Here is a 21505-nt window from a genome sequence, read left to right as displayed (position 1 = left end):
TAATACATAATGTACAGAGAGTGCATCTGTACATTAACAGCCATCATAAAAAGCAGGCCCAGGGCTTCCCTGGTGGCGCAGTGGTTGAGAGTCCACCTGCCGGTGCAGGGGACACGGGTTCGTGCCCCGGTCCGGGAAGATCCCACATGCTGCAGAGAGGCTGGGCCTGTGAGCCATGGCCGCTGAGCCTGTGCGTCTGGAGCCTGTGCTCTGCAACGGGAGAGGCCACAAGAGTGAGAGGCCCACGTACCGCAAAAAAAAAAAAAAGAAAAAAGCAGGCCCAAGAGAATAACTAGCAAAGTGCTCTGGGAGTCCAAAGGTAAGCTCATGGGAAGCTTCCTGGAGAGGGAGCATTTAGGCTGACTTTGGGGAAAGGCTTTTCACGAATGGAGATGAGGTGGAGAGGCCGTTCCATAAGGAAAAAAAAAAGGTGTGAGTATGGGCAAAGAGACTGGCATGCTCAAGTCTCAGGTGGGGAAGGGGAAATTGCCTGATATGGGACAAGCATAATGTGCTGGAAGTGGGGACAAGATTTTGAAGGGACTTGATTGTCAAGTTGCAGATTTTGGACTTACTCTGTAAATTGTAGAGAGCCATCAAATACTTTTAGGGAATGATATAGTCACAATTGTGTTTTTGAATGATCTGTCTGGCTGCAGAGGAGGAGAGGTGAGGGACAGCAGGGACAAAGCGGGTGATGGGAATACCGAACGAGGAGGCTGTAACAACTGCACTGATGAGTACCGATGAGGCCTTTGGGATGGAGATGGAGAGGAAGGATGATAGAAATTCAGGGTGAAACAAGATGCTCTAACTCCTCTCTTAGGATCATCAGGGAACATATAGGAATTGCCCAGATATGACTACAATGAAACTGTGCTCTCAACTCTTCTGAAATTGTGCTTTGGGAGATTGAGGTCAACTATTTTCAGTCCCACTCCACGGAAATACCTTTCAGGAAAGGGAGATGGACAGGAGTAACATGTGTCTGCCCTGGGAGCCTTCCTGTTTTGGCATTTGAAAACTGCACGAAACTTCAGCAGCTTGGGGGTACTCTAGCCATCACTCTGTCCTGCAGGGATCAACTTTCTGAACAGGGATTTCTCCTGGCTCCCAGAGCGGCTTGAACTGAGAGATGGAGAATTGAGTTTTGGCCCTGGAAATGTCAGGTATAAAGCTCTGTAATCTTGGAGCAAATAATGCTGTGATTTCCACATAATCTTTTCAAAGGCTGTTTTGACTTTCTAAATGGTCTATCTAGCTGAAGAAAGAAATCAAAGATAACTAAAATTTGATAATTTGGGGGAACCCAGATCTGCCATGCTGCCAGTTCCTCTAAAAGGAGAAAGCCAATCCAGTCCCTGAGCTTCAGGATTTACGATACTAGTTGGCTGAATCCATAGCATCAATATTAGGAGACTGGGGAGGCTCTGTCCTTGAACATGAATGACCACTCAGCCACCTCCTGTGGAGCTTTCCCATTGACGGGCAGCAAGGAGTCCTGTGGGCTGACTTTGGAGTGGAGGGAATTGGAGGGAGGGGGCCCAGCAGATGATTATCATAATAGCCCAGCTGAGCATTTCTTAAATTTTTTTTATTTTTTTGCGGTATGCGGGCCCCTCACTGTTGTGGCCTCTCCTGTTGTGGAGCACAGGCTCCGGACGCGCAGGCTCAGCGGCCATAGCTCACGGGTCTAGCCGCTCCGCGGCATGTGGGATCTTCCCGGACCGGGGCACGAACCCGTGTCCCCTGCATCGGCAGGCGGACTCTCAACTACTGCGCCACCAGGGAAGCCCCCAGCTGAGCATTTTTAAGCTTCAAGCATTTTTACCCACATTAGCTAATTAACTGACAGCTTGTCCAAGTAGAAATGAGGGATGGTAGGCGACAGGGAGCCCATGCCTGATCACGCTTTCAGGGTCTGGAGGGGACTGATAACATGACTGCAGTAATAGGGCCAGGGCGTTTGAGTGTTTGGACAGGGACTAATGGACAGGAGCTAATTGACAGGCTCTTGGGCCCATGCGAGTGATGGTCAGCTGGTGTATCCGGGACAGTGTGCTAAATGCCCCATTCAGTCCAGGGGCAGTCACAGTCAGAGAAACCCAGTCAGACCCTGTTACTGATCTGATGACAAGTGCACGGCATATTAGCTGCTTCACCACAGATGACTGCTCTGGAGAACTGTCTCTGTGTCCAGGAGACTGAATGAAATTCTTCACGGTCAGAGATGTCGCATATGATTTTTTAAATAGGAAACTTTCACATCAGAGCCCAGCCAGTGATGAATTCCTATTATTTGCTATTTATTTTCTATAAGGAAAACCAGAAAAGACAAGCACATTTACAGAAATAAGTGTGTTTTAGCACAGCTTATAGTAATTCAGTGTAGACATCTATAATTTCACATTTTAAAATTCACCTTAGGGGCTTCCCTGGTGGTTCAGTGGTTAAGACTCTGTGCTTCCACTGCAGGGGACATGGGTTCGATCCTTGGTGAGGGAACTAAGATCCTGCATGCCTTGAGGGGCGGCCAAAATAAAATAAAATAAAATTCACCTTAACATTTTTATGTAAGTAAAATATACTATTTTTTGTATACATTTCTATGGTTTAGACTTAACTGTAAAGAGCTGCATAGGAAATATTTTAGGCTTTGTGGACATACAGTCTGTCATAAATACTCAACTCTGCCTTGGGAGCACCAGAACATCTACAGATAATACATAAATGAATGAGCATGACTTTATTTATGAACACTGAAATTTGATTTACGTAATTTTCATGAAATATTCTTTTTCTTTTGATGTTTTTCGGCAATCGTGAAAATAATCTAAAGAACAATCTTAGCTTGTGGGCAATACAAAGATAGGTGATGAGCTGAATTTGGCCCTTGGGCTATAGTTTTCTGACCTCTGGTTCAGACCAGGATTTCTCAACCTTGACAATATTGACATTTCAGGGCAGATCATTCTTTACTGTCCTGCTGCACTGTAAAATGTTTAGCAGCATCCTTGGTCTCTACCCACTAGATGCCAATGGCACCCCCTCCTCTACGTTGTGACAACCAAAAATGTCTCCAGACATTGTCTAATATCCTCTAGGGAGCAGAATCGCCTCCTGTTGAGCACCACTGGTTTAGACAAATGCATACAGTCAGTTCACTACCACAACCATCAAGAGACAGAATAGTTCTATTATCCTAAAAAAGTCCCTCATACTGCACCTCTGTAGTCAATACCCCACTCCATCCCAGTCTCCGGCAATCATTGTTTTCTGTTTCTATAATTTTGTCTTTTCCAGAATAATACATAGATAGAATCATAAGGCATGAGTTTGACTTCTTTTGCTTAGCATAATGCATTTGAGATTCATTCATGTTGTTGAGTGTATCAGTAATTCATTCCTTTTTATTGCTGAGTAATATTCAATTTTATGGACATATCATAGTTTATCTGTTCACCAGTTAAAAGATACTTGTGTTGTTTCCAGTTTTTTGTGATTATGGATGAAATTGCTTTGAACATTTGTGTGCAGGTTTTTGTCTGAATGTAAATCTTCCTTTTTCTGGGACTTCCCTGGTGGTCCAGTGGTTAAGACTCCGGGCTCCCAATACAGGGGGCCTGGGTTCGATCCCTGGTCGAGGAATTAGATCCCGCACACATGCCGCAACTAAGAATTCTGATGCCACAACTAAAGATCATGCATGCCACAACGAAGATCCTGTGTGCCACAACTAAGACCCAGTGCAGCCAAAGTAAAATAAATAAATACTTTAAAAAAAACCTTCAATTTTCTTAGGTAAATACCTAGGAGTGGAATTTAGGGATCATATGGTAATTGTATGTTTAATTTTATAATAAACTGCCAAATTGTTTTCCCAAGGGGCCGTACGATTTTAAATTCCCACCAGCTGTGTATGAGCATTCCATTTGTTCCACATTCTCACTAGCACTTGGTATTGTCAGGGTGTGTTTTTTTAAGCCATTCTAATAGGTGCATAGTGGTGTTTCATTGTGGTTTTAATTTGCATTTCCCTACTGATTAGTGGTGTTAAGCACATTTTAACGTGCTATCTGTATATCTTTGTTGCTGAAGTGTTCATATCTCTTGCCCATTTTTTATTAGGTGATTTGTTACTAAGTTCTTTGTATATTCTGGATACAAGTCCTTTGTTGGATCTGTGATTTGCAAATATTTTCTCTCAATCTGTACCTTTCTTTTATTCTCTTAACAGGATCTTTTGCAAGCAGATGTTTTTAATTTTGAGGAAGTCCCGTTTATCAATTTTTTTCTTTTATGGATTGCTCTGTTATGTCATATCTAAGAAATCTTTGCCTAACCCAAGCTAGCAAAGATTTTTTCCTGTGTTTTCTTTTAGAAGTTTTATAGTTTTAGGTTTTACATTTAGGTCTATGATCCATTTTGAATTAATTTTTGTATAAGATGTGAGGTATGTTGTGTTTTTTTGTTTTTGTTTTTGTTTTTTTTGCATGTTGGGTATCTAATTGTTTCAGCACTATTTGTTGAAAAGACTATCCTTTCTCCATTGAACTGCCTTTGCACTTTTGTCAAAAGTCAGCTGAGGATATATGTGTGGGACTGTTTCTGGGCTCTCTGTTCTGTTCCATTGATCTATGTGTCTACCTTTTTGCTAACATCACACTGTTCAATCTCACATTTTAAATAAAATTCCTAAAGGTGAATTCTTTTGAAACAGTTATGTGTCTAATGAGTGTTCTGTCATGTTGAACACATTCAGAATTGTGAAATATTTAAAACCCAAAGCTAATATTTTGGTGAAAATCTTGGATGAAAGTTGGAGGGTGACAGAGTTGACAACTCAAGATAGTGTGAAGGTGCTGAAAGAACACTGAAACATCTGTGGTTTTGGGCAAATCCCATAGCCCAATTAAAGCTCCTGGGAGTCATCTGACACAAACTGAAAGAGTAGTATGGTGGCAAGATGACCAGCCATTGAAGAACTTATTCTTGAGGACTCAAGAGGCCCTGGAGAGAGTCTCCGAAATAGCTGACATGGGGTTAATTCCTACAAATAGGGAAGTGTGTGTTCATGCTAGAATAACTTAGGTATAAAAGGTTATTAAATAATATAATCTCATTTGGTAGTTGGAGGCAAATGAGGCTGAGGATATGTGGGTTATATTTTGGAGGGGGTTCTACCTGGAATTTTTATGAATCTTATTGAAGTCTATATCTGTACCAAAAGTTTATATCCGTACCATGAACTCACCACTACTTCTAGAAATAAAGCCAATAAATGTTTAGGATAATGGCCAAGATAACATTAGAAAATTTGTGCATGGTGGTAGATGTAGACTTCCAGAAATCTCTATGACTTGTGGGATTCAAAAGAACTATGGAAAACCTGAAATTGAACAGGTGTGCAAACTTCTGTTAGGTCCCTGGGCCCAGCAAAGTCTTCAGGAGGGGAGAGAACACAGCCTTACTCAAGTTTCTAAAGATGTTAACTAGTCTGCAGTCCCAGGGAGATACCAGGGAACAGAGTTTCAGTGTTGGATATGGTTAGAAGTTCTCCTACATGAAAATAGATCGTTTCAACTGCCACCAGAATCATTGGCCTAGTTACTGGGGACAGGGGGAAGGAAAGGCCTTCCAGTTAGAGATTTATGAGATCCAAAGTTGAGAGTATTTGGGGGGAAGGCCACCCCTGGTATGAGGAAAGTGTGCTTTTGTTTGGGCATTCTACTGAGATACTACAAGTGGATACCAGTAGTGGAGAAGTGAGAGCAGAACTTCTGAGTCTGACAAAGGGAGTTTTCAAGGCTATCAAGGTCTCAGCTTCAGTTGCCTGAGTGCCAAATACTCTGACCACTTTAGTAGTTGGGAGGGTTTATAACCATAGGGTTGTTCAGATATTTTTCTCTGCTCTATTGGAGGGTGTGAGAAAAGATGCCTACTTTATTTTTTAAAGATGCCTACTTTTTGTTTGTTTGTTTTAAATTTGTATTGGAGTATAGTTGCTTTACAATGTTGTGTTAGTTTCTGCTGTACAGCAAAGTGAATCAGTTATACATATACATATATCCCCTCTTTTTTAGATTTTCTTCCCATTTAGGTCACCACAGAGCACTGAGTTGAGGTCCCTGTGCTCTACAGTAGGTTTTCATTAGTTATCTATTTTATACATAGGAGTGTATATATGTCAATCCCAAACTCCCAATTAATCCCATCCCCCCACCCCCCTTGGTATCCATAAGTTTGTTCTCTACATCTGTGTCTCTATTTCTGCTTTGCAAATAAATTCATCTGTACTATTTTTCTAGATTCTACATACAAGCAATGTTATACAATATCTGTTTTTCTCCTTCTGACTGACTTCACTCTGTATGACAGACTCTAGATCTATCCATGTCTCTGCAAATGGCACTATTTTGTTCCCTTTTATGGCTGAGTAATGTTCCATTGTATATATGTACCACATCTTCTTTATCCATTTCTCTATCGATGGACATTTAGGTTGCTTCCATGTCCTGGCTATTATAAATCATGCTACAATGAACATTGGGGTGCATGTATCTTTTTGAATTATGGTTTTCTCTGGGTATATGGCCAGGAGTGGGAGTGCTGGGTCATATGGTAGTTCTATTTTTAGTTTTTTGAGGAACTTCCATACTGTTCTCCATAGTGGCTGTACCAATTTACATTCTCACCAACAGTGTAGGAGGGTTCCCTTTTCTCCACATCCTTTCCAGCATTTATTGTTTGTAGATTTTTTTTTTTTTTTTTTTTTTGGCTGCATTGGGTCTTTCTCTAGTTGCAGTGAGCGGGGTCTACTCTTCACTGCAGTGTGCAGGCTTCTCATTGAAGTGGCTTCTCTTGTTGCGGAGCACGGGCTCTAGGCACGCAGGCTTCAGTAGTTTTGGCACATGGGCTTAGCTGCTCCGCGGCATGGGGGATCTTCCCAGACCAGGGATCGAACCTGTGTCCCCTGCACTGGCAGGTGGAAGTCCCTGTTTGTAGATTTTTTGATGATGGCCATTCTGACCCATGTGAGGTGATACCTCATTGTAGTTTTGATTCGCATTTCTCTAATAATTAGTGATGTTGAAAAGATGCCTACTTTTGAATTGGGCCTGGAGACACACTTATAGGAGGCAGAGGAAACAGGAGCCAAAGTTCTAAACAGTGTGAATCAAGTCCCCCGTGTAACAGGCAAGGATTAGGGCTATCCTAAATTAAGGCTTTGGGGAAAATTTCTACTGCCAGACCCATAGTAGTCTTTTAGGTTCTTCCAATTATTGAAATTAACACAGGAAAAGGAGGAAGGGAGGCAGCTCAAGTCATGGAATGAAGGAAACTCCATCAATTGAGGTGATTGTAGATATGCAGCAAGGACTCCAATGACTACTATACAGAAGGACTTCACAGTACAGATGAGAGCCCTAATGATGGCCTTCTAGGTTTGGGGAAAGAGCTATGAGGGTGGACACTTCAGAGCCCCTAAAAGGCAAAACACTGGAGGGGTGAGACACTATAGCATTCCTAAGGTTGAAGAGCATCAGGGAAAGGGAGTGGAGATGGGCCTGGAGTTTGAGCTGTCTTCAACCCTCACAAGAGGATCCCCTGCTAGTGAAGAGCCCATCTTTGTCTTGTGGAGGGAAAAATACTAGGAAGAGGAGCAGCCAAGAAAAGCACCAAGTACTAAGCACGGCTTGATGGTGAATTCACAAGTAGCAAGCACGCAAGCCATTCCCCATGATGAAAATAGAATGGGTGTGGGCTTCCCTGGTGGTACAGTGGTTAAGAATCCACCTGCCAATGCAGGGGACACGGGTTCGACCCCTGGTCCGGAAAGATCCCACATGCCGCGGAGCAACTAAGTCCATGCGCCACAACTACTGAGCCTGCGTGCCACAACTACTGAGCCCATGTGCCTAGAGCCTGTGCTCCACAACAACAGAAGCCACCACAATGAGAAGTCTGTTCACTCACTGCAACTAGAGAAAGCCTGAATGCAGCAACGAAGACCCAACGCAGCCAAAAATAAAACAAATAAAATAACTCATTAAAATCTATTAAAAAAAAAAAACGAATGGGTCAGATGTGGTTTTGTTTTAGTACTGATTGTGAAGCTTGAGTTTCCTGCAGGACTTGTGGAGATGATGGAAGGAGTGAAAAATCTGTGGTTGTATGTTGGACCCTGGAAGTGCTCAAGGAAGGTAGGTACCTTATAGGGATCAAGTCCAGACTCTTTAAAGTGTCTACTGAAAGCATGCAGTGGTGTTCAACCCTCATGCAGGAATGGAAGCCACAGCAAAATCAAAAGGAAGAGCCCCAAATTCCCATCCTCCCTTTTTCCATTCTGGGTCCTCTATGTTAAGCTTTAATTTGGGGAATTCCTAAAATTCAAAAGGAGGAAATAGAAGGTGTCATGGAAGGCCCAAACCAAGAATAGTTTTCTCTCTTTAAGAATGGACTGTGACTGGGCTTAGGAGAAGTAGCATAAGCTTGAAGTTGGAAACCCAGACTCTTTAGAAAATAGTGCAGGAAGTCTATATTGTCTGAAAAGGATGATCTTTTAGATCACCTTAAAGACCTACTGATTAACTGCATCATCTCTGGGTTCCATATCCCACAGATTCCCTTTTGTGATAGTGAAGAGAAAAAAATCAAGTAAATTCTGGGTTTGTGTGGATTTCCTGGCTCTGAATAGACAGTCTGAAATAGTCCAGCATACTGTGTTCCTTATACAGTGGCTTAGCCACTTCCTATGGAGTCAGTTGTTTCCAGAATTGGATGTCAGAGGAAGTATTATAAAATCCCTATGACTGCAGAGGCCGTTAACAGGGTAGATTTTATCTGTCTTGTGTAGGTCTACCAATATGAAGGGATTGGGGTTTCAGGAACCCCCGTTACTGTTCAGAGGTTACTGGAGAAAGTGACTGGTCATTTGAATTTATCTGGAAGTGTTTATTTATTCATTTATATGTAATATTTATATATTCATTATTTATATATGTATACACATATATTCATGTTCTCCAAAACCTTGGAAAAGCATGAAGAATGGCTCTTCAAGAGTAGTAAACATGGGGACTTCCCTGGTGGTCCAGTGGTTGGGAGTCCACCTTCCAATGCAGGAGATGCGGGTTTGATCCCTGGTCAGGGAACTAGGATCTCACATGCTGCAGGGCAACTGGGCCCACGTGCCACAACTACTGAGCTCAGGCACTCTAGAGCCCGAGCACCACAACTAGAGAGAAGCCCGCACGCCTCAATGAAAGATTCTGCATGCCACAACAAAGATCCCGCGTGCCGCAAACAAGACCCAACACAGCCAAAAAAAAAAAAAAAGAGTAGTAAACATTTTTTTTTTGGTCTGCCCAGATTTTCTTTGAGAAACTGCCCTCCCCAATTCTCAATCCATGTATGGTGGGTGCAGCTGACCCCATACTCTGCTTCCAGGAGTGCCACGTGACCTAGAACTGTCCAATTAGAACATTCCATCTAACTAGGCCCAGTAATTGGTTCAGGGGTGAGCATGTGATCCAAGGTAGGCCAATGAGACTCAACCCTCAGAATTTTTCTGTAACTATATGGAGAAATGCACTTTGCTAGATGGAGTTGCTAAGCATGTGGAATGTAGGCCTAGGGCTGCTGGAAGCTTTCCTTGTCACCATTTGGGGGAACATCAGAGGGAAGGAGAACTGAGAATGAATCTAGTTCCTGCTAGCATTATTTGAGCACCTCTACTTAGGTATATTTACTTGGATTAAGCTAGTTTTCTGTCACTTACATCCGAAAAAGTCATACTAATACAATAGTGATACTAGACCGCTTGGGAGACTTTACAACTCAAGTAATTTTGCTTGATCTCAGTAAAAGAGGATGACATGTAATGTCACACGGGGGTAAGAACAGGTCACGAGAAGATCTCTATTAACAACTAGCTCTGCCCCATCAACTATGAAAAACTAGAAATATTCATAATGTTTATGAAAAGCTCTTCCAAGATTGCAGAATTCACCTGTATTCTAACGTGGCATTATCAGGACAGACCCAGCTCACCAATTCATAAGTCAGCTTAAAATCCAGAAGGAAGTCAAATCCCTCACTCCCTTGTGAGAGTTCAAGGCCTTGGTAAGTTTGCTGAGCTCCTTAGCTCAGGATTGTCCTAACAATTGCTGACCCACGCTGATGTCAGTTTTGAGGGCATCTAAGTAAGTATTATGTTAAAAAAATGAAGAAGAGAGAAGGTTTATAATTTTTGTTATCAAGTCTGTCTGAGAGTGAGGTGCAGCACTATTTAAAAAATAGAGTTCCTGGATCAAAAGTGGGAAATCACAGGTAAATTCCGAGAGAGAGAGCGGATGTGTCAGGTGCTAGACTATATCTCATTTGCCCATGTGTTTCCCAGTGCTAAGCTGGTTTCTTCTGGTACCTGACTATTATCAATCTGTAAGCATGCTGGTGGTTTCTCTTCACTGTCTATACTCACGGGCCACTGAGAATCAGGCTTTGACACAGGCCTTGGATACCGTGATCACAGTGGCATTTGACTGTGTGGTCCAGGGCAGACCATTACTATCTTCAATGTGAGTGTAGAGTTGGAGAGAGGAATGATAGGCAGGACCCAAGCCGAGTGTGTGTGTGGGATCTCTCCAAAGAAAATACTCAAAACTTCCCAAGGAATAGGATCAGAGCATCCTCCAATAGAGACGGCTTCTAGACCTGATTAATAGCATAGTACCGAACATTTGACATTTTTGGCCGCTTGGCATCTGAACGCCCTTCCGTTTTGGAGGACTCCCAAATCAGGTGGGAGGTGGGGTCCATAAACTCTGATATGATGTTGAGTATGGTGCCAAAAGATGCAAGAAAGAAATAAAATGCTATTTTAGGATGTGGGGCTGCCCATTAAGCTCAATTGGAGGTATAACATAGCCTGAGAGTGGGAGAGGACAGTCACAGTGCTTGACCAAAATAACTTACCACTGATGGGGGAACCCTCCTTTTTTCTGGCCCACTTGGTAGGCATTAGGGTTCATGAGGAAACCCTCCCCCAGGCACTACTAGAGGCCCCATGGGGAACAGAGAGAGAAAATTGGACAGTGGTTGAGAGGGTAAAGACATCAGTCTTATTTAGGATTCTTGGGTTGCAAATAAAAGAATCTAGTTGGAGCCTACTTAAATAAACAAAGAATTCATATAAGGAGCCCCTGTTAGATCTGAGAAAGAGGGGCCCAGGACAGGGTCTAGAGGGTCCCGAGTCCACCTCTCCTCATAGGATGAGAAATCAGTAGAGCCAAGGGAACTTAGCGACCCAGAGGCTTCGGTTCTTTCTTCTAGACCATGCTTTTGGAGTTCTTCACCCAAATGGCCCCAAGCCTGTTTCCAGGACTGCACTGGGCCTTTTCCCTGGATCTGTCCTCCTAAGGACAGACAACATTGTCAATGCCAGTACCTTTAGACCCAAGGGGTGGTCAAGCGACCGCTATTTGTAGCAGAATGGATGGAAGGGGCTTGGACATGTGCACAAGGATCCCCTTCACAGTTCAGGATGAAGCTAGGGGTGAAAAGAGATGGGAGTCAGAACTCTAAGAATCCATGAATTCTAGATTTGAACCTAGTCTTCCAGGTTTACATGAAGGTATATTTGGCAAGATAGGAGGATTGAATATATTTTACTTAATGGTTTGTTCCTTTGATTTATAACTTTTAAGTATTTTGACATATGGTATGTGTGCTTCTATTTATATTATCATCCTGGGCTCTGCAAATGTTAGAGGTGGGCCTGACCTTAGAACAGGGACAAAGCTGGGCATTAGGAGACTATAGACTGAAGAAATTGACTACTGGGGGACTTCTCTGGCAGTTCAGTGGTTAAGACTCTGCACTTCCACTGCAGGGGCACAAGTTCGATCCCTGGTCAGGGAACTAAGATCCTGTATACCATGCTGAGTGGCCAAAAAAAAAAGAAGTTGACTACTGCTTAGGTCCTTTCCATTCTTCATCCCTGCTCCTTTCAGAGCATTTTCTTCATCCTTCTTTGGCTTTCTGAACACTGGCCAGCTCCAGAGATTCCATGCTACACGTCCAAACCCCTGGAGAGACCAGTTCTTGTGTTGGCTACTGTTTGCAAATATTTGTCAGAAAATGTAACTCAGTCTGTGTCCCATCAACTATGGCCAGCAGCAAGGTCATGTACAAACTGAGGAAAGAAATGTCATGGTGAACTGGCCAGAGGTATTAAAAGGTGTCTACTACAATGGGGCAACTGACCAACCAGTCTGGGTCATCAATCCACTCACACTCTCAAGCCTTAACCCATTAACAGTATTCTCGGGGCTAGTTAATCCACCCAGTGAGGTCCCAGAAGTGAGCGTATCACCTAGAAAAGCAGAGGAGGAAAATACTACCAATAAAGAGAAAGATTCTCAACCAGAAAAGTTGTAATCTCATTTTGCAGTGAGCCATTTTTTAGGTTGGGGATGTGCTGGTTACCTAATACCACCAAGTGTTGCCTTTCCTACCTCTTAAACATTTCTCAAATCTACCCAGGGCTCTCCATCTTTTGTCTACATTGTTTTAACAATGTTTTGTCTTCAGTTTGTCCCTTCAGTTCACTCAGCAATATGTAATGATTCTCAAATACAGACCTGCCCTCATTGCTCTGAGCAAAAAGAATGCATTCCTGGGAATTCCCCGGCGGTCCAGTGGTTAGTACTCTGCGCTTTCACTGCTGAGGGCCCAGGTTCCATCCCTAGTCGGGGAACTAAGATCCTGCAAGCCCAGCGGTGCGAATGCATTCCTTATCTTGGTTTACAAGGCTCTTCGCCCTGCAGCTTCATCCCTCACCATCCTCTACATCCTTTATGGCACTATTTCCAGTGCTCCCAAGAGACACATGCTCTCCTCTGGGCATCTGCACATGCTCTTTTCCTTGTGGGCCTGTATTCCCATCTGGCCCTGTCACCCAACTAGAAAAGGAACCAGCTTAGATATGATGATTTTGAGGTGTTTTGGGGCTATCTAGTAGGCATTTGGGTAGACAGGAGAAGGGATGCTTTAGGAGGTTGACGAGGGTGCTACCAGAGGTCAGAATGGGTGATCGGCTTTCAGTTGGAGGAAAGGCATGCTGCCTCAGAGGGAGGAAAGGAAGCAAGGATGGTAGAAGTTTATAGGCTCTGGAAGGGATGTAAGCAGGGGGGCCATTATGCCTGATGGTCTCTGTGAAGTAAAAGGCCAGGTTATATTTACTGATCTGAGGGTGGGGTGTAGTCATTTGAGATAAGTGGTGAAGGTTTGAAACGTCGGAGAGAGCACATTGAGGATTAAGTAAAAGGAAGCCCAATTATGACCAGAGACCAGCCCAGAGCAAACTTGGTAAACTTGGTTTTTCTTTCTCTAAGCCCCAGCTGCCTGAGTGTAAGAGCAGAAGCAGGACTCTTGTTTTGGTCTGGGATTTGGCTTCAGCAGGGTGACTTATTTGGAAGGACACAGGGGAGACAAAGTTGAAGGTATTGTGAGAAAATTGTTAAAAAGATACACCTTGGGTTAGGCCTGAGGTTCCAATACTGTGGCTAGTCTGTAACAACGCTTCATCAGTTTGAACACTATATTTAAAGTGACTTAAGGTCATTTCTTGGGAAGGATGATCCTTTAGTTTGAAGTTATATTCTTTCTATATCTTTTTTCTTTCTTTCTTTCTATGTCTTGATATTAAAATGTCTTTAATTATTAAATTATCAGGCAATGTATTAGTTTTGTAGGGCTAGAATAATGAACTACCACAAACTGGGTGAACTAAAACAACAAAAATTTATTCTCTCACAGTTTTGGAGGTTAGACGTCTGAAATCAAGTTGTTGGCAGGACTGATTCTTTCTAAAGACTCCGAAGGAGAATCTGTTCTATGCCTCTCCTCTAGCTTTTTGTGGTTGTAGGCAATTCTTGGTGTTCCTTGGCTTGGACATGCATTACTCCAATTTCTGCGTCTGCTTCACATTGCTTTCCCCTCTGTCTGTGTCTCAAATCCCCTCTGCCTTTTTCCATAGGGACACCTGCCTTTGCATCTAGGACTCACCCTAAATCCAGGATGATCTCATTTTAAGATCTTTATAACTGCAAAGACCCTTTTTCCAAATAAGATCACATTCAGAGCTTCTGAAGGGTTAGGACTTAGACAGATCTTTTTTGGGGACCACTATTTACTACAGTGGTATGAGATGGTAATCATTTTCGTCCAATGCCTATGCTTGGCAAAAAAAACAAAAGGTCAGGGAGGGTTGGAGAGAGTTATCTGTTTGAGTTGAGATTTCAGAGAAGGAGCAATTCATGGGTATAATATTGCCTGGTTCTTGTTTGCAGGGTCCTGGGAAAACTCAGGAGAAACACCAACCACAAGGCCCTATATCAGGGTAGGATACAGAACCATATTCCTCCATTGCCCTGAAAAAGAAGGCAAGGGACACATTTGAGCTGTGGTTAGGGAACACAGCCAGAAGTCAGTGCTGCAAGAACAGAATCAGTGAGGAGTGTGACATTAAGATAACAGTCAAGGAGATGAGAAAGAGGCTAAGGAACAGTAGAGCTATTGGAGAAGAAGACGGAGAGGGTAAATAGAGGCTGTCTTGCCCCCTGATATTTTGGTCTCAAGAGAGTTAGCCAGTTTAAAAGCACAAGGGCTGTGGGGGAGGGATAAATTGGGTGTTTGGGATTAACAGATACACACTACTGTATATAAAATAGGTAAACAACAAGGACCTACTGTATAGCACAGGGGACTATACTCAATATCCTGTAATAACCTATGGTAGAAAAGAATCTGAAAAAGAATGTATAACTGGGGCTTCCCTGGTGGCGCAGTGGTTGAGAGTCTGCCTGCCGATGCAGGGGACATGGGTTCGTGTTCCGGTCCGGGAAGATCCCACATGCCGCGGAGCGGCTGGGCTCGTGAGCCATGGCCACTGAGCCTGCGCGTCCGGAGCCTGTGCTCCGCAACGGGAGAGGCCACAGCAGTGAGAGGCCCGCGTACTGCAAAAAAAAAAAAAAAAAAAAAAAAAGAATGTATAACTGAATCACTTTGCAGTACACCTGAAACATTGTAAATCAACTATACTTCAATTTAAAAAAAAAAAAAGCACAAAGGTCAGTGAAACTCTTATTGCTTGTTCACGTGAGTCTCCCTTACTAGATGATGGGCTCAACAAGGACAGAAATAGCATCTTACTGAGTACTCAGCATAAACTGTAGATCGTGAAAGGGGTTCAGTTGAACTGAAAGAGCTTGTCATTTTGGATTGTTCTTCCCTTCCACCTTTAACATTTAATAAATCTACTTTAGGTGCAATTATCATATTACATTTTTGATATATGTGATGACCAGTTAAATTTTTTTTGTTCACTATATGAAAATATATTGCTTTAGACCTCCCAGTTCCTTATGCTAGGAGTACCTAAGGTGTTTTACTTCTACTATCAGGACCTTAGGTGCCTTTACTTAGCCCTAACATTGCATAATTTAGAATTTCACATATTGGTACTGAGAGGGGAGCAACAGGATCCTGGATGAAGTTTGGGGAATAATAGTGATCTTTGCAGAGCGTTTCCTTTGCAAGAAGCGTAAGATGACCAGAACACAAGGTAGTCTCTACCTTTGAATTAAAAAAAAAGTCACTGTGGGTGTATCACTTTTTTCAATCAAATTCTCAGATCTGAAGATCAAGGCTTTTACATTCCATGCCTGTACTTTTCTTACTCAAATGGTGATCTTTAAGCCCTAGAGGTTGGATCATTTTCCCAGATTTCAAGGATGCCCATGCAGAGGTGTCTGGGGAGGCTGTAAGAGGCTCGCCCTCTCTCCCTCCCTCCCTCCCTGCCTCCCTCCCTTCCTTCCCTCCTTCCCTCCTTTGCTGCACCCTGCGAGATCTTAGTTCCCCCACCAGGGATCTAACCCCGTGCCCCCTGTAGTGGAAGCTCAGGGAGTCTTAACCACTGGACCACCAGGGAAGTCCTGACTTTTCTTTTAATGCATAGATTTTATAGAATATTTCTAAAGGATGTTTGTGATTTTATTATTCATAGAAGCAATGAAAAATGCTATTAGTGTTTTTTTTAAACCAAAATTGTCCAATATGGGAACTGGGCTGATTTTGCCCTCTACAATGAAACATATAAGACAGTTTTTAGATTTGAGACCCTGGAATTACAGGGAGATTATTGTACATTCCAGAAAGCGGGCATGAACTACAAATTGTTCCAAACTATTGAAATAATGACCACAGGAAGTAAGCGTACTTTAAAGCTCTATATGGTGTTACATTTCAGAAATGAGCTGGCCTGGAAAATGAAACCAGCTTCTCTTCTCACTGCTGAGTTTTTCTGAATTTTCTACAAGCTGCTTGGAATTTTGCTAACAATTCACAGCTGATAAAATAAAAGGGTAGTGGAACTGAGTGTCTGTGGTGAAGACCCTAGAGGCACCCAGCAGGAGAGAAATGTCACTGTCTGCCCCTCGCACTTCTGTAACCAAAAACTGTACAGTTAAAATTTTTTCTTTTTGTCCTTTTAAATAAATGGGAATCAGCTGAGGAACTACAGAAAGGATTATCAGGGTAACCTGAACTTAGACTGCCCCAGAACTTTCTTGGAGAGTCATTTCTTCTTGTGACTTTTGTTTATTCACTCAAAGAATATTCATTGGCTACCCACTGTGCACCAGGCCTGATGCTGGGCACTGATGGTCTGAGGACATGCTTTCCACCCATGAAGAGCTCCAAGAGCAGGAGGGGACAGTTAGACCTGGAAACAGACACTTTGAACACGGTGTGCTAAGGGTTGTACAGAGGCCAGTGCAGGGGGCTGGGTGAGCACAGTCTTCGAAATAGGATGCACATAAGTGAGAGTTTGCAAGTTTCTAGTGGAGGGTATTGCGTGGAGGAGAAATTTTCTGAGAAATGCAGTACTTCAGTATAGCTAGTTCTTAGGAGTGACAGGAAGAAATGTGTGAGAAAAGACTGGAGAGGGAGGCAAGGGTTAGACCATCAAAGCCTTGAATGCCAGGCTAAGAGACTGAAACCTTATCCCGAGGGCAAATGGGATTACCGTGCAGTTTCTGCAAGGGAGTGACATGCCCAGATTTTTTATTTAGAGCCATCACTCTAACTTTGTAGAGTATGAATTGGAAGAAACAAGGCAGGGAGATTATGAGGAGGCTGTTGCAGCCTGATTAAAGATAATGAAAGACTCTGGTGATCTGATCTTTGGGTCAGATTTCAGTGAAACTTTTTCAGGCTTGGAGCTAATCATATGGATTGGACAAACTGAGAAGTAAAGAGACCACATGTTTAAAGCAGGTGCATATAAGTTTGGGGCAGGCCAAATATCACCTCCTCAAGGAAGCCTTTACTCAGCTGCATTGTGGGCAGAGATCATTACTGTTTTGGGGGTTCATATAGCAGCACTCTGTCAGTTTCTCTATTATAGCATACTTCTATAAATACAGGCATATAATTGGACTCCTTCTCTATGGACTCTGGACTCAATGTTAGGCACTTTGTCATATTCATTTTTGTATCCCCAGTGTTTGAAAGCATCAATAAACATTTGCTAAGTGAATGAAGGGGTGGGAAGCTGTGTGGTGTAGTGGGAAAGGCATCAGGACCTGGGGCTCTAATGCTGGCTGTGCTACTGAGTGGCTGCGTGACTTTGAACAAGTCTCCTCACTGCTCTGGGTCTCAATTTCCTCATCTGTAAAAGGAGAATAAAAATACAAACGTCCTCAGGGTTATGGAGATTAAATGAGGTAGCAGAGCTCACCAGCTGCCCTGTTTGTGCCCTGTCCTCGTGAAACAGTCTGGACTATTGTTCCTGTCATTTGGATCTCATTTGCTCTCTCTCTCTCCCGGTGAGAGCTGAGTTGAAAGCTGTTGCCTTGATGGAGGGGAAGTTTGCATAACATACCATCCAGGTGGCCCTTGTGTTGCTAAAAGGGCAGACACCAAAAAGAGGGGAACATGTTAGGCTAGAGAGAGAGAGACCTGCTTTTTTGGTCATCTCCAAAGCTGAAGGAGGACCCAAAGTGGGGAGAAGATCTATATCATGTGCTGAAGGGTCTGAGGAAGCCCTCAAACAGAGCCCTATAAGCCCAGGAATTTAGCAGCATCTGGAGAAATGCCACTCCTATGAAAACTGCTCATTCATCTCATGTCATAATTTCTCAGTGCCTTGGGCTGATAGGATTAACCCTACCATGGTTTTCCAAGTTTCAAGAAAGATATAGAGGAGAAATAAAAAAATTACAAATGCCAAATAAAAGGGGTATCATTCTGAAAAAATGGAAAACCAAGATGTTAGACACTGGTATCTCAAGAGATGACTATCCGTCCCCAGGGGAGATGTCTTTCTAGAAGATCTACTAGCATTGCTTTTTTTACATTGTAAAGGCAAACTTTTCCATAAAAACTTGATATACCTCCAATTTATAAGGCATGTGGCTGGGGAGGTCCTAAAATCTGCAACTGATAATTTGTAGAGTTTTCTTGGAATCCCATTTATTAAATGGGATTATTTATGATATAACTCATATTAAATGAGTTTATTTAGCTGCACGGACTTGGCCTTATCACAAGACAAGTGGCGAAGGGAAGATAATGAGAAAGGAAAAAAAGAGGGGGATTGAGTCCAGTGATCCTCCCCAAAGCCTAAAGCCAGTTCTGTGTTAAAGCCAGTGACCTTAAAAAAATAATAAAAGTATGTTTCCATTTTGCAAGGCTTTAAAAAAAATATCTTGTGCTCAGATGGCACCTTTAATCACGAAGAACTTTTGGCTGAGTTCCAGGCTGATTCTGCTGGCACAGAGAGGTCTGAGATCATACGCTATATTCAGTGCACAGAAGAAATACTTCACCCATCTCGGAAATAAAGAGGGGGAAACGGAGCATATTTGAACTGTTTCATTGCAAGACAAGAGCAGGGTGAAAAGTGAAGGACACTCTGTCTGTTTGGAGTTACAGAAAGGTACTATTAATTCTAAGTACTTAAGTGGCATTTTTTTTTCATTCTCAGAGCATTTCACAATAAACTAAGTAGCTTGCATAAATCTGAAGGTAATCTCCAATTTCACAGATATATAAATGAAGGCAGATTTTGTGATTTACCTAAGACTACTTTAAATTTTAAAAAGGCAGGAGGCAAACGGGAAAAAACAACTCCCAAAGTAGCAGGTTGTGACCCAGGAGTTTGAGCCCTTACAGCTGAATTTACTCCACACCCAGGCCAAATATAATTCTCCAGGATGGAAATGATCCAGGGCACCAGAGCTAACATTGTCTACCTTTGCCAAAGAGACTGAGGCGGTTTGGTGACAAGTAGTCAGAACCTCACTTCTATTTCTCAACTGAAAGAAAGTAAAGCCAACATCATATGACAGGCACTTCCCACCATGGCAGGGCACTGGTTCAAGCCCATCTGAAGGAAGTGTGCTTCCCCTTGATTCATCGTTGCCTCTTGCATCACTGTTATTCTTTGGAGGCCTCCTTTATTTGTTGGACAGTTGGGTCATATGATTTTAGGTGGCAAGGTTGAATCACACAGCTTTACTCAATGTGTCAGTATTGAGCACACATTATATACTGTGCTGTTTCTTCACTACATTTCCCAAAGCCTTAGCTGTGGGGAAGGCCTGGGTGATTGCTCTGTGCATTGGAAATTGAATCCCCACCACTAAATCATGAGAAGTGGTCCAGGCAAAAGCTGCTATGGAAATCTGAAAGCTATTATCTTTTCCACACTTCCTCTCTTCACCTTCATTTTGTTTGGGAATGCACAGGGACACCCGTGAACAAAAATAAACCAACTTGCCCTTGACTGATTGTTCTGCTTTTTGAGTTATCAAATGTGAGTACTTCTGGCTCCCAGATACAGTGAAGTAAAGAGCCTGCTGGGAAACCAGCCACAAATTAGGGTTGATCTTCCAGTATCTTCTACCTGGAGGAATGGTTCTGGACATTCAAATTAATGTGACCTGTCCCAGGTTGATTTGGCTCCAGAATCACATTTGGATTTCAGAAATGTAAGCAAGCAAGCATATAAGAATACTGGTATGTTTTCTCAGCTCAACCCTGTCCATTCATTCTTCCTGGCTCTTTTTAACCCATGACTTTATACCCAGTCCATACACATTTTGACTGCTCCCAGGAACTGCCTCAACTCAGAGCACCTTTAAGGAAGGCAGAACCACTTTAGGAGGTTGAGGATGAAACGTGGCAACTTTTCCACAGGCATGTCAATACAGCAGAGCCACTCATGGTAGGAGGTTTTGCTAGGGCTTTAATCAGGTTGTCAACCCAAACACAATGGGCTTCGTTACTCCTGTGTAAAGAGGAAAGAGAGCAGTTTTTGGCCTCCCCAGACTGTATTGCAGGGTATGCAGAATGGCAATTCCAGGCACAAGCTTCACGAGACACAAATCTGCTTTTGGCTATTCCGTGTCCCCCCAGCAAGTGAATTAGCAGTTTCTGAAATGCGTGGAAATATTCAGCATTTTAATAATGGGTGTAGGGATTGGGTGTATGTGGAAAGGCATCTGTCGGGGACACAGAATAGAGCCCTTTTGGCGAGGGATTCCAACACCTGTGATTTATCTCAAAAATCATACACGCGCTGTAATTGCAAGGCATTTTTTTCCGGCTTGAGCACTAGAGCCGAGGGGCCTGCTGTGGCGCTCCACCATTTATTTCAGGTGTGGGCAGTTCCCTCTGGGTTCAAAAATCCTGGGGTGGAAAGCGCAGGGTAACCGCGAAATACCTGCTTAAGAAATGCCTCACTGCTCAAGGGGAGAAGTCGCGGCTGGGCTCAGGTAGCGGCCGCGGACAGCTGCACGGGGCCCATGGGAACATCCTCTCACTTAGCAGCACGGTCCTGCAAGTGGGTTTGTGAACCTTTGCTTTATTTGACAACTTATCATGAGGGGTGGGGCGGACTGTCTCAGCTCGGATAAGAGGTCCGTGGGGAGGGGCTCTAACCGGGGACCTCCTAAGGACCAGAAGAGCGCGCGTCCCGCCAAGTGACAGCACGCGCCCTCTCTGTCCGCTCCCCTCCCCCGCGGCCAGTCTCCGGGCAGAGGTGTCTCGCGCCAGCCCGTCCTCCCCCTCTCCTAACTCGTCCGGGCGGACCGAGCCTCAGCGGGAGCCCCGCCTGTCTCCGGGCAGCTTGAGCCCCTGAGCGCTCGCCGAGCCTGTCAGTAACCGCCGTTTGCGCTTTCTTTCTTTCTTCTTTTTTTTTTTCCTCCTCTTTTCTTTCCCCCTTCTGCCTTTGTCCCGCTTAGTAACTGGGCTGCGACCAATCGCCGCCTCACCGGCCGGCGCCGGCTGGCTCCTGATTGGCTCGCTTGGGGCGCGCAGCCGTCTCCCGCTCCTCAGCTGGAGCAAGGCAGACAAAAGACGCAGGCTCCGGGCTCCGGCAACCAGGCTCAGCCAATCACCAGCTACTTCATCCTCTCATTTCCCCCCCCTCCCCTCT

The sequence above is a fragment of the Stenella coeruleoalba genome (genome assembly GCF_951394435.1).
Source record: "Stenella coeruleoalba genome assembly, chromosome: 1".
Lineage (NCBI taxonomy): Eukaryota > Metazoa > Chordata > Mammalia > Artiodactyla > Delphinidae > Stenella > Stenella coeruleoalba.
Note: the sequence above shows the minus strand (reverse complement) of the source record.